Source organism: Typopeltis vanoorti, chromosome 21, assembly GCF_054136105.1.
Source record: "Typopeltis vanoorti isolate ZY-2024b chromosome 21, IOZ_Tvanoo_1.0, whole genome shotgun sequence".
Classification (NCBI taxonomy): domain Eukaryota; kingdom Metazoa; phylum Arthropoda; class Arachnida; order Uropygi; family Thelyphonidae; genus Typopeltis; species Typopeltis vanoorti.
In genome coordinates, this window is record NC_143569.1 from 96918534 (window position 1) to 96932178 (window position 13645).

The following is a 13645-nucleotide window of genomic DNA, read 5'->3' on the forward strand; positions in this document are numbered from 1 at the left end:
CGTTCACACGAGATGCGGATATTATGTAAACGTCCAAATAAATCATCTACGTTGTTATGTTTATATGGTCAAAAGTAATATTTATATCTTTCTTAAAGACGTGTAGCTAAAAACTGCAGATATCGCCTGGCATTTTTCATGGAATATACGTAAAGTAGGTAAAATGGAGGTGTCACAACCATTTATTCTAGGAAAGAGTGTGTGATTGTGGTCCTAATGAAGACAAAACGGTATGTTTTAAGCAAAAGTCTTTGGCGATATCTCGACCGTATAAATATCATTTACTTTCATGCATAGAAGTACAGGCTTCACTAAAAGGAATGGTTTTTGTACCTATCTAGAAAAAAGGATGAAGAAAAGCGGTCCAGTGAAGACAGGATATAAATTATAAACAAAGTTAATCATGTAAATGTATTTATCTACACTTCTCTGTCAGAAGTATACGGACTTTCACGACCAGTTGCAAAGAGAATAACATTTTTGTCGGGTTTTTTAATGATGTAACTTACATTTTTCTAATATTAATGACTAGAATCATGTGCTGAGAATAATGTAGTATGATTTATAGGTTTGTTTTTCCAGTTCTCCAAGAGAAATTCTTGGAAAATTAACCAACAAACAGATCATACTACACACGCTAAATAATCAAATTAATTTTACAAGAATTACGGCGGTTATTAATAGCCCCAATCATTTAATAACATACATACCATGTATATCAAACATGTTTGAAGGGCAGGAATACATATTTAATCACCCATCTCTCTTTCCCCGTTCTCCATATAAACTACTTCTGCTTCTAATTTATTCTTCTAGTGTGAGGCTACGATTTACGATATTTACGAAATGCTTAAAACGTCAGAGGATTAATGCTTCTTAATGACATCATATTTGTTATCTTTATTTAATAATAATGTTGAAGATTATCTGAAGTAACATCATCTACTGGTTATTTCTGTACAGCCAAATATTTGCTGTGTTTACAGAAAGAATCAGGATCTAAATTCTCAGAATTCGATGGTTTTTCTGGCTTGTTTTCTAGCTATTGTGGTTCCATCAGAATGTGAGAATTTAAGATGTTTTAGATGAGCTATAGAGAATGAATAACCATGTATGAGGCTTTTTTCCACCAAAAAGAACGTATACATGTTCAAACCCTTTAATTTTCTTAGTTGCATGTTTTTGCTGATTGAAATAAACTCTGTGAACGACATAAAGAAACCTGCATTTTTATACTTTACAGGGATAGGAAGTGATGTTTTCAATAAAACTATAGCGTTAAGTTTTATCAATGCTATTTTAAGCATCTCCTCAAAGCAATCACCGGCCTGGTTGTGTATCTGCTATCACAGCCAACAGAATGTAGGTTTACATCCAACTGAAAATATGGGTGGTTGTGAATGTCTTTAGATGGGGAATCAAATTCATCAAAGTTAGTTCTTTGGTCCTAAAAATGTCCATATTTTCTTCAGCGTCTCCAGTATGGGCCTTCTAAAAAATGAAAAGAGTTAGCCAGCCTCATAGGAAGGAGAGTTTTCTCATCCTCGAAATTTGATTTTTTTTATATCGCAAAGCAGGCAACCGGACTACAGGAACATACTCAATAAATGCTACAATTACATCTTGATTGTCCTGAGCAACTTTACTAAATAAAACTTAAAGATAAGGGCCTAAAATTGCAGCAGTTTTCTATAGCGCTTCTATTGCCACAAGTACCAGCAATACGTACCAGCAGTCTGCGTTCTTGCTTATGTAATTTTATTCCAAAAATTATCAATGTTCTTTCAACTATAGGAATCAAAATGCTAATTATATAATAATAATAATGCTTTATTTTAAGAATAAAGTATTGTCAATTGGGTTCAAAGAGATCGGTATGTATGCGCTTAAAAAATAACCGTCTAGGAAAGAAGTTAATGGCAATTAATTTCCACGTTAAGTCAGGACCCACGAGCACATATTATCGCCCGTAGTAGATAACACTTAAATAATCCCAAAACACTGAAATATCTCGAAGAGTGGCTGCAATTTTCACTTTTTTGACATTATTTAAATCACAGTAATTCTTGATGCAAAATATGTTTTAATATTCGCTTTGTCAAGTATTATATTTGTAAAATTTTCCTTTCCGAAGAATTAATTTTCTTTTAGCGTTTGGAATAAGTAGCTGCTAACTTACTTTTTATTATTTGTTTGTTTTACATCTCTTCTACGTGTGTGCGTGTCTGCTCTCGCGCCCGTTTGTGAAATTACCTAACAGCAGTTTTAAAACCACTCACGTTCTTATTTTGAAAACAGCGACATTGTAAGCAACCAAGGTTAATAGTAAAAGAATAACTAATTTCGGTAACCGTAAGAAAGGTCCATGCATATTTTAATCAATATCCGATGATAATCTACGCGACTGCACGTCACTCCCCTCCAAAGGAAATGAAGGGGTCTTTAAGCTTATGGAACACTTCATTTCCAGCGCTTAGCTATTGCAACTCTAAAGGGAAAATGCATGTAAGTTAATAATTAAAATTTATGGGATTCTGTGAGAAGAACGAGAAATTGTATTTTATTTTATTTAAATTTTATTTCTTATAATTACTAAAGAAAGAGCCAAAAGGCTTCATTTCGGTGATATAAAATTGCATCGGCAAAGTGTATATTAGATCCAACATTATTTCGAAGCCGAATGTTTGTGGAAACTATGAAGTTTCCACAAACTTCATAGTTTCGCTGCCCAAGTGTCCATATATTCGCCTTTTATTGGTCCATTTTGATAAGGTTTAACTGGCCTGACATTTGTTTCGAACTGGTTGATCCTCTTCGGAGACCACTATATAAGTAAAGGGTCTGCTCCAAAAACTAGGCGATCCCCCAGATAACACTCTGTGAAATCCAAGAAATTATGTCAAAATAAATTCAGAGAATTATCTCACTCCGTCTTTTTCTTTGCTAGCCTGGTTACTCAGTGATTAGCATATTCGCTATCCAACCAACAGGTCGCGGGTTCCAATCCCTCTATGATCATGAATGTTTGGGAATTGTCATGGGGGGGGAGATGAACGTACTCGTTCAGTGTAAGGCCAAACCTGCTTATTGGAGGTCTGAAGTGGCTTGAAATAGTTTCATATGAATTTTCGGACTACGCAAAAATAAATAAAAATGCACAATTAATAAAAAAATATAAAAAAATTCTTAGCCCAGCTATGGGACGAATATATTATATTCACAAATTGCTCTGGATTGCTGTTAAGTACAAAACACTAATAAACCTTTGAAATTACATTTTAATTCTGTATTAATTAAAAATAGAATATTCGATAATAACTGTTAAAATGGGATTGATAAACCAAACAGACTTTGCGTAAAGAAAGTCTGAAAGATATTTTTACAATTAATCTCTTCCATCGTTATAAAGCCTTCATGTCTCTTCCTTTTAATACTGATTCATTTAATCAATGATTATTATTCAAATTAACATTTACTGGAATGCCTGAGTAGTTAGGTGGGATTTTTACGACGCCAATATACAAATCGCTGGCGGGCTCGATTTCTGGCGCAAATCAGTCGAATTATTCTCAAAGAAGGAAGTTGGGTTTTTAAACGAATAAAATCGACTTGGGAACACAACATTATAAACAAAGAACACAGTAATACTAATTAGGACTAGGAAAAACGTGCAAGGGCAGCAGTTATCTGCCCTATTCACGTATCACATTTCTGTAAGCATTCTAGGAATACACTAAACCAGAGCTTCTTAAAACTGTGGGTCACGACCCCCAAATGGGGTCGCGTAACCGAATGTGGGAGTCGCGAAAAATTTGGCAATAGTAAAAGGTTTCTGAACGCGCAACGACCAAAAAAATGAATTCAGATTCGTGTTTGTAATTCTTTATGTAAATGGTAAAATTGTATGTATACCAAAGAATTGTTTTAAAATTAATTTCTTTAGGATTTATTATCAGTAAATGTTTGATTTGTATTTCTATTTTATATACTTATATATCCGGGGTCGCGTAAAAATTTCTCGGGTGAAAAGGGGTCGAGAGTGGAAAAAAGTTTAAGAAGCGCTGCACTAAACTGCCGATGATGAAGGGCCGACCCAGGTCGCCAAGCGCTTTCCAAAAATTTCCAAAAGTCCCTTGTTCCCATTGGGGAAACGTTAGAGGATTTTTTGCAACCTTATATTGATACTGATACTGGAAATTTGTAAATAGCCTCTGTGATTCTGTAATACCCGACAGCCTCATTTCGAAATTACGCGTGGGGTGCCCACGAACAGACAAAAGAAACGTAAAAACTACGTTGAAATGAAATCCTGTTTTTGTTCTACAGATAACCAAGAACGATTAAAGATATGTGGAATATAGTCATGGTTATCAAAGTTGAAAAACTTACCTGTAAAAAGTTTCAAAATACGGAAAACGAGCAAAATGTCCAGAAATTATATATTACTGAATATATAAGATATACTATATTGTGTACTATCTCTATTGCAAAATAGAAAACAATGCATAATATATACCGCTATAATAATATGAAACATCGCTCGGCACAACATTCGAAGCTAGGCTTAATTTTTTTGATTTTTTTTCTTATCCCTACTAACGTATTGATTGATTAGGATCAACAAACAAACAACACTCAGTAAAACTCACTCCAAATTATACATTACAAGCTTTGATACTTTTCTATTTCTTTGTTTTATTCAATCAACTCTCGATGTCCAGATTTCGAAAGCTTTCTGAAGGTCTATTTTTGAAATTATACGTCGAGATATTTCTAATGATGTAATCCTGCATTGAAAATGTAAAGGGATTTTCATTTTATTAGAGTTCACGAAATAGCCAGGTAATAAGTAAAATCTATAGCTACTGCATATACCCTGAAGCATTTAAACCTATGACTTTCAATCTCATTTTTCTCTGGCTTTAAAGTAAGGTAATATTTGAACAAATTTCATATTCCCACAGACTTCGTTTTGTATAAAAAAAAACTAAAGAAATATGAATTATTAAAATTTCCAAGCTGATTTTTTCTCTGGCACGAATTTCATAGACATCCTGAGACTAGGTTAAGCTAACTAAAATCTCGCAGGGCGCAGTGGTAGGGAGATTATTACAGGTGCAAATAAATATGGATATTTAATTCAAACCTGACTCTGCAAACTGAATATGGTATTGGAATGCACATGGACAAAACTGGATTATTATATTTTTCATAAATGCAAATTTACTTATGAAGTAACCCGATTTCGATTCACTGTTCAATTTTTGGATAACTTAACTAAAGAATTCCTATAAATATTCTTATACAAATAAAAGAAATACTGCCTTTTGAAAGGGAATGTAAGTCTAGCGTAGTTGAATACTTATGAGGTCAATGAACTTTTACTGTTGAACGCAAGCCGATTGAAAATGTATCGTAAATTGCTGTTATTGGCATCCCATCCGTTTCAGTAACCTTACAAAATATCTCTTTAATAGATTCAGAAAACCTAGTCTAAGAGTCAAAGCTTCCATGATCGCATACACACTAAAACTAATGTTAGGCATTTATCAGGACACAGCAGATTTATATTCTAATTAATGGTGAAGATTTACGTGTCGCGTTTGATGGCATTTTACTTGTAAGACACTAGATTCACAAAAGTGCAGGCTATTTGAAAAATAAATTACATTACTTAAATCTTCTGTGATAAAATATTGTTAAATTAACCATTAAAATATTCTATTGACTCTACTTCTTTCTCATTTGCAATTATAATGAGCTATACTCAAGTATAATTTAGGATTTTTTCCCCTTTGTAATGCAAAGATAAACTCAAACAATTAAACTACAAAATAAACGTAAAAAAAAGGGAATCTAAATGCGCATGTCCATCTCTAAATATGAGCAATGGATAAACGTTCTCTTTGCGCATGCGCCAAGAAATGCTTTTTCTTGGAGACGAGATTAACTCAAACAATTAAACTACAAAATAAACGTAAAAAAAAGAATCTTAAGTGCGCATGCGTGTTAGTGCAATCTATAAATATGCGCAGTAGATAAACTTTCGTTTTGCGCACACTCCAAGAAATGTGCTTCATATTACCGAGCTGGTATAATTGACTTAGGTTCTGAAGTACTTTTGCGTAATGCGAATTCATTTAGGTTTATTAAATAACAAGTCGTAGTTAACCAGCAAGAAAGTGTGTGGTATTAAAGAGACCACATCATTGTTTAACAGCCAGCGGTTAGTTTAATGAGATGCATCCGTTGTTAGCCGAACATACCAGCCAACTCCCTGGCGAGGTATTCTATCAGGGTATCATGATTAGATAATGACTCTTTCTGGGCAAATGGCTCAGATGAATATGTCACTAAACTGCTTTTCCCAACACAAACTCTACCGAATTTGCTCACCATAGAGTTAATTAATTTCCGCTATCATCTCTACTGGGATTTTCTAACAGCTTCAGGAAAAGACAGAATATTTCCACTAGTTACTATGGCTACCAGCAAAGGATTTCTCCCCTTGTCTCATGAGAAAGAGATGCTTATAGGCATAGAAATGTTAACGCTGAGAGAATGGACCGATGTGGTCATTGGATGTCTAATACGACATTCATGGTTTCTCCATTTGGTTCTGCTAATACAAACGAAGTAAAGATGTCAATTTGCCTCAGCAGTTCCATAAAGTTATGAACATTAATTAACAAGGGACTAGTTAATCAACTATTGTTTTTCGAGAGCTGACTTAACCTCGGGCCAGTTGGTTATCGGACTTCGGTTGTTAATTTTACGTTCCTATAAAACTACGGATAATTATAGATCAGTAATCGTGTTCGGTAATAAAACAATACTTATTAAGTTTACGGAGACTTTGGCGATTGTTATCCTCAATTAGGGTAGTTTTGGAACAATGTAAAAGTTTCTTTAAGTTATCAACTGTTAATTCAGGCTAATCTCCCTTTTCCATTATATCGCACATTCAGTTGTAATAACCGCGATAACCGATTATTGTGTATTCAGAACCTAAGGCAAATTATTGATTATTAAAAGTTAAGTAGCAATGCTCCAGGATTTCAAAGCAACAATGAAAATTTTAACAGTTGACGAGGTTTTTTTTTAGCATGAAAGCTCCCTTTCAACACGATGAAATGTTTGAACAGTATCCACGGTTCAGAGCTGAGCTCAATCCATAATATAACGAACCCACGGACACACTATTCATATTAAATTAAAAATTAAGGCAAACTAAATCATTTATTAACATTTTATGGGAGATTAATCAAAATACTGTATATATGACAAAAATTCATTATTTAGTCCATTTATCACTAAAAAATATGAATTACACAGCAAAGTATGAATTATACAGCATAAAAATACTTAAAATTTTTAAATCAATTTTATTTAAAAACAATTTTTATTCTATAATTGCTAAAGAATTTTAAAGAAACACTAACTTAAGTTTGAAAAAATTTATATAACTACGTTTTTACTAATATACAGTTTTATTAGCAAAATTTTAAATAACACCAATTATATTTTTACAGAAATTTTATATAAATAAATTTACTATTAAAAAAAAAAAAAAAGTCCTTTTTAGGACTTCCAGGGTAACTAATGGCAATGCTGTAGCCAATGAAGTTTTAACTGAGGCTCGGCTATTACCGTTACCCAGCCATGACTAGAGCTTTTTAGCTCAATAACACCCATCCACACAGCTTTTCTTCATTCAGATGACGGGATAAAGGGTCAAGGACTCAGTCCATCGCCAAGTTCTTATAAGAACTATAAGAACTTAGTGATGTATGTGGAGAGAGGACATAGAAAAGTCCTTTTTAGGACTTCCAGAGTAACTAATAGCAATGCTGCAGCCAATGAAGTTTTAACTGAGGCTCGGCTAATGCCCTTACTCAGCCATGACTAGAGCTTTTAGCTCAATAACACTCCATCCACACAGATTATCTTCATTCAGATGACGGGATAAAGAGTCAAGGACTCAGTCCATCGCCCAGTTCTTTTAAGAACTTAGTGATGTATGTGTACAATTCATAGAGCATTATTGCACATTTACACAAAGTAAACTGTTAATTTTTATTCGAAAAATAAACGAAATTATAAATAATAGTTGACACCAGTTTTATTATTATTATTCAGGAAGATTTTGTTTAGTTTGTATTTTTGTGTAAGTTAAAAAAAATTGCCTTTAAAAATCAGTGCAATGGTCTTAATGAATTTTTAAAAAAAATTCACATATATTGTATATGCGAGTATGTAATTAGTAATAACTATAAGGAATTATTACTAATATTAAAAGCACCATTGAACATTATGCTATTGTTACCATGATTGGAATTGTTGAGAACAAAGAAAAAAATCAGACAAATGAAATTATATACGTAAATATTGTGTACAGAAATAACTATCACTTCACCGAAGCCCTGTACAACCTATTAAAAGAACTTTTATAGCATGCAGACATATTATTTAGTCGTATTGCATCTTTTTATAATATACATTGTTTGTATACTATCTCAGAAAGTATTGCTGATTGATGGGTAGCTCTTATGTAAATCTTCATAATGCACATACTGAGTGACCAGGTAAGTCCCATTCATCCTTGTATCGCATTGCTTCTTCAGAGACATGGATTGGATTGTTAGAATTAGAAACATCTACGACTTTGAGACCAGTATAGGCATCATGTAGTGTGTTTCCCAGCCAGTTTGCTTATTTTTTTGCTTGATTAACAATCTGGGTATCTGAAGGGCAAACCCTACTCCCTCCTTAAGAAACGGGCTAACTTATCTTTATCATTACGGAAGCCAATTCTTCATAGATTATGCGATTTTTCAACATAATGATATATATCACGGAGTGACATATGTGCAATTTAAACAATAGGATAGTCGGTGGCGGCTGACATACCAATATAGACTTCAAGGAAACGGAGTTTTGATACAGCAAAAGGCAATTCAAATTGATCAACAGTTTGGGGTATGACACTAGAGCAAATTCTTAATTCCATATCCATCGGATGATATGAATGGATACGGAATTAAGTATCCAGCATATATGTAATTAAATATCCAGCAAGACAAAGCACAAGGGTACAATCCAGGGTCGTTTAATTGCACCGCAGTTACTTTGTTACACTTTCTTCGAGCTCCATCATCGGTTGTTGCCCTAATTGGGCATCGTGTAATTCGCAAATAAGAATACATAATCTACTTTAAAAAATGGCTTAAATTTAATGATACTGACCAACTCCTATGTGGTATCCAATAATAAAACAATTTCTTATCCTTATAGTCCTTATAAGGACTGGCTTAAAGGGACAAAGCAAGAATGCTTTTTCATCTTCCCCGTTATCTGTAGAGGACAGTGTAGGGATAAGGTGTTATTGAGCTATATATAAAGCTCTGATCATGGCAGGAGTAAAACAATTTCAAATGTATGTATATATATTTTGTGAGTTCAACAAAATCTGATCATTGGCCCGTGGAGTGAAATAGATGCTGAGATTCAGCAGATAGTAGGAGAGGAAATAAAGATAGAGTGCATAGTGGTAGAGTAGGTAAAAGGGGCCTCAGCTGACCTGTTTTAGCTATTTACCTCCCAGGGGTGTTTCTAAAACGGTCGTTGATTTGTCACTTTAAGAAAAAGGAAAAATACTGAAAAGGAAACATGTAACAAAAAAACAGCAACTAGAAAACTTAACATGAAAGAGATATAGAAACAGTAGCCTACAGAAAGTCTGGAGGGAGAATGGAAAGATGAACTAAGAAGCTGGGGGAAGGACCTGGCCCGAGTGATGCAGCTCACAAGGAGCTGCACCGCCTCGTTGTAAGCCTTCGCCGCTCGGGTTCTCAGGTCCACCCCTCCTGTGTGGACTTAAAGACTGTACAAGGAATTGACAAGGTCTACTTCCTCTTGTTGTGTGTTGTCAGTATTTCATCTGCCAACCTACCACCCTTGGCTAAAGTTATAATTTGAAGAGTTCTGAAGAACGCTATTTCTGCCTCTTCCTCTATATCCAGAACTCCAATTATCTGTTCTGGAGTGACTTCACTTGTGTCTTCTATGTATAGGTCACCCCATTTCACACTCACAACTTTAGGGCCTTTTTGGCCTGTGAGCATGAGTACAGGGTCTCCTATTTTGCTATTGCATTCTGGAACTTTTCTGATAGCACAGGGGTTTCTTTTAACAGATGCCTTAGCGTGTTTCCTGCTTTCACATGAGGGGGATCTTGGTGGGTAATATCTGCTTTTTCAGGTTCATCTGATTTTGTTTTTTTTTGTTTCCATTTCCTCTGGACTGATTGGTCTTTTGAAAGGGGTGTTGTTTGTCTCCATGATTTCAGTTTCATTTTCTTTCTCTTCTTCTGGTTTCATCATTTGTGGCATCTTGTTTTTCGGCTGTTTCTTTTTCCTGTGTGCCTTGCTTCTTCCCTTCCTTAGGTTTGGAAGCTGAGGATTCTGTGGAGGCTGCCTTCTCTTCTTCGTTGGTTTGCCGTATGCCTCTTTTAGAGTTGGAAAGTCTGGGTTTTCTGACTCTTGTTTTGTCGTGACTGTTGTTGGCTTTATGATACCTCCCATCCTTTCTGCTTGGGTTCTGGATGGGCAGGTGTCCACTTTGTGGTCTATGGCACCACATTTGAGGCAGGCTGCTTTACATTTATCTAGTGTATGGCTTCTTTTAAGACAATTTTTGCATTTTAGTCGAGAGCAATCTGCCCCAAGATGACTGAAGGCACCACACCTAAAACATTGCTTTTTCAAGCCAGGGTAGTTTACCATTACTCTGGCAGATCCGATGAGAATGAAGTTGGGTACTTCTGTTTCCATCTCAAGGGAGATGTTTACTTCCCCTGATTTCCACTCTGGGTTGTCAGCATCGTTAAAGATCTGGATTTCCTTTACGTCACCCCACTTTGAGAACACACTTCGAATGATGTCTTCATTCTCCGCGTATTCTAGGGGGGGGGGGGGAATCTTTGTATTTTGAGCATTTTTAAGATTCTCCCTACCATGAAGGGAGAAATTTTTTTTTTCTCCACATTCAAAGCAGCCAAGTAGCTTATTTATTTCTGGTTGCTATGTTCTTGACAACTATTTGGTACCTTCCGCCGCCATAGGGGGTAAACCCAAATATGTTTTCAGCTCCTACATAGTCCACGATAGCTCTCGCTATTTTCCTTGCCGGTGTTGAAGCATCCACCTCAAAGCCGAGGGTCCGAATGCGATGGCCGACAGATGTCATCGTTGGAAGATTGCCAGGAGGGGGGGGCTATAAAGTCTTTATCCCTATCTCGTGTTTTATTTTTACCCCAGTCTGGGGGTTTAAAGTGTCTGTACTTAGATAGTTTGATATCTCGCCCCCCTATGGGACCCATGTCTGATATCAACTGGAAAGAGCATACGCTACACTGTCACTTAGCTCGAAAACTTTGTAAGAACCGACACTACACTTTGATCTTAGCCAAAAGCTAAGTTTATATTATATATTATATATATAATATAAAGCTCTGATCATGGCAGGAGTAAAACAATTTTAAATGTATATAGTCCTTATAAGGACTGGCTTAAAGGGGCGAAGCAAGAATGCTTTTCATCTTCCCCGTTATCTGTAGAGGACAGTGTAGGGATAAGGTTTTATTGAGCTATTAAAGCTCTGATCTTGGCAGGAGGGTAACAGCAATAGCCGAGCCTCAGTTAGAACTTCATTGGCTACAGCATTGCCATCCATTACCCTCCAAGAGTAATCACCGCCGGTCTCTCGGACCGAGTCAGCAACCTGAATTTCATATGATAGATATATATTTTTGGTTTATTTAGCTTTTCTCCATTAACATAAATTTTGTTAAAAATGTTTTAAATTTCTTTTTGTATTTAAATTTTTATTTGAAATTCTAACGTAGTATAAAGATTTTGTTTGCTAAAAAGAGAGATATTAACTTAAACATTATTGAACGAAAAAAAAATCAGGCAATAAATTTTATTACGTTTTCAGAGAGAAATTATAATTATCACACTAAAAAAAAAGAAATGAAATCCACCATATAAATCTTAAACGGTACTGTATCGCGTGACATTACGATTAGAACTAAGACATTTTACAAAGATTGTGCCTGCTTATTATAAGATCAAAAGTAGTCAGAGGCAATGATTCGAATCTATCTGAAAATAGGAAAGCTTTCGCAGCTAAAATTAGATGAAATTTATTATTAAAGGCCATATTTTATTACTCGTAATAAAGCGAATCATTCTTTAAGAAAAACAGAAATTATTACGACTAAGTACCAATTTCAAATTGATTGATGGATGACTTTAACGCATTTAACTAAACGATAAATGAGATGTTTTTAATGTAGCGAAGTTAGCACGGCTAGTAATAGGGAAGCATACAACCTGCATTGTTTATATTCAAGTCTGCAAAGCTAGAAGAAGTGACGTGTGCAGATACAGCATCACGCAATTATTTCAATCAAATGATGCTCTAATTTTCAATTTTTTTAAATTTCTACAAATATCACACGATGTCAAGTCACCGCAAAAACCTTTTATTCCCATAAGAACACGCTGACAAAAGGACACAAATAGCGTTACGATAACCCAAAATAAACTCTCAGCCATTCTGGTGAAAACATTGAATTTGTACAACGTTCTTCTATTTGTGTGTGAGCGACTGCTCTCCCGTTGTGAATATTTATTTTCGTATTGTGTCCCGTGGGCCGACAAGAAGAAAGCAAATATCGACTGTTGGTCTTTCCAAAGTCGTGCTGCAGCCTTAAGTGGCGGAGACATTGTCGAGTACTGCCATTATAGTTGCACTAGAACTCTCACTAGTAGCTGCCATAAACAACACTTAAATTCACCAACACCGAAGGCAAAGACATGTTTCCCAGCTCCACACGCACACCAAGGTATAGTTTAAGTCGATTAGACTTAGGACACATCCTCTTGCTTCAGCCATTCGCAGAGCGCTGTAGATTTGATTTTCGAGGATGTGCGTGGAGGGCACAAACTCTTTTTACACTTTTAAAGCACTGGTGCCAGCACTTTTAAAGTTGAAAAATAGCGGGAATTAAGACAAAGAAAAAAGAGTACTGGCCTTACAAACACAGCAAATAGTATTTTATGATATATCATGAAACAAAGTTAATGAGTTCAAACAGGTTCTATGATGCTATCGTACACGGTATTAGATAGATACTGTTAGCAGTACCTCCGATACAACCATTTACTTCCCTAGATGTCTTCAGTGGAAAATGTTAAAGGTTTTCTTCGTGCTAAAGTAACAAGCGATGTCCATATAATTGTTGGAAAGCTTTTTTGTTATGTCTCTTCAGAATATTCGATTTCTGAAGCTTGTCGGGAATCCCATTTGACAATTTACCATAAGATTTCTTTAAAGAAAGATTACGAAACGGCAGATATGTTAATCTAATAACTGTATATTTAAGTAATTTTATAATGTATACATATTATATTTCTCATAAAATACCACACCAGGAAGATACGTAAAAAACATCTCCTCACTAATAAAAACAGAATTTATGGTCAAATTTGGAAATCTTTCTACGAGTATCTCCCTCAATTCTTGGAGCAGGAAGAAAGATACCTCTTGGATGAAGAACGGTTCCAAAGAAAATGGCATG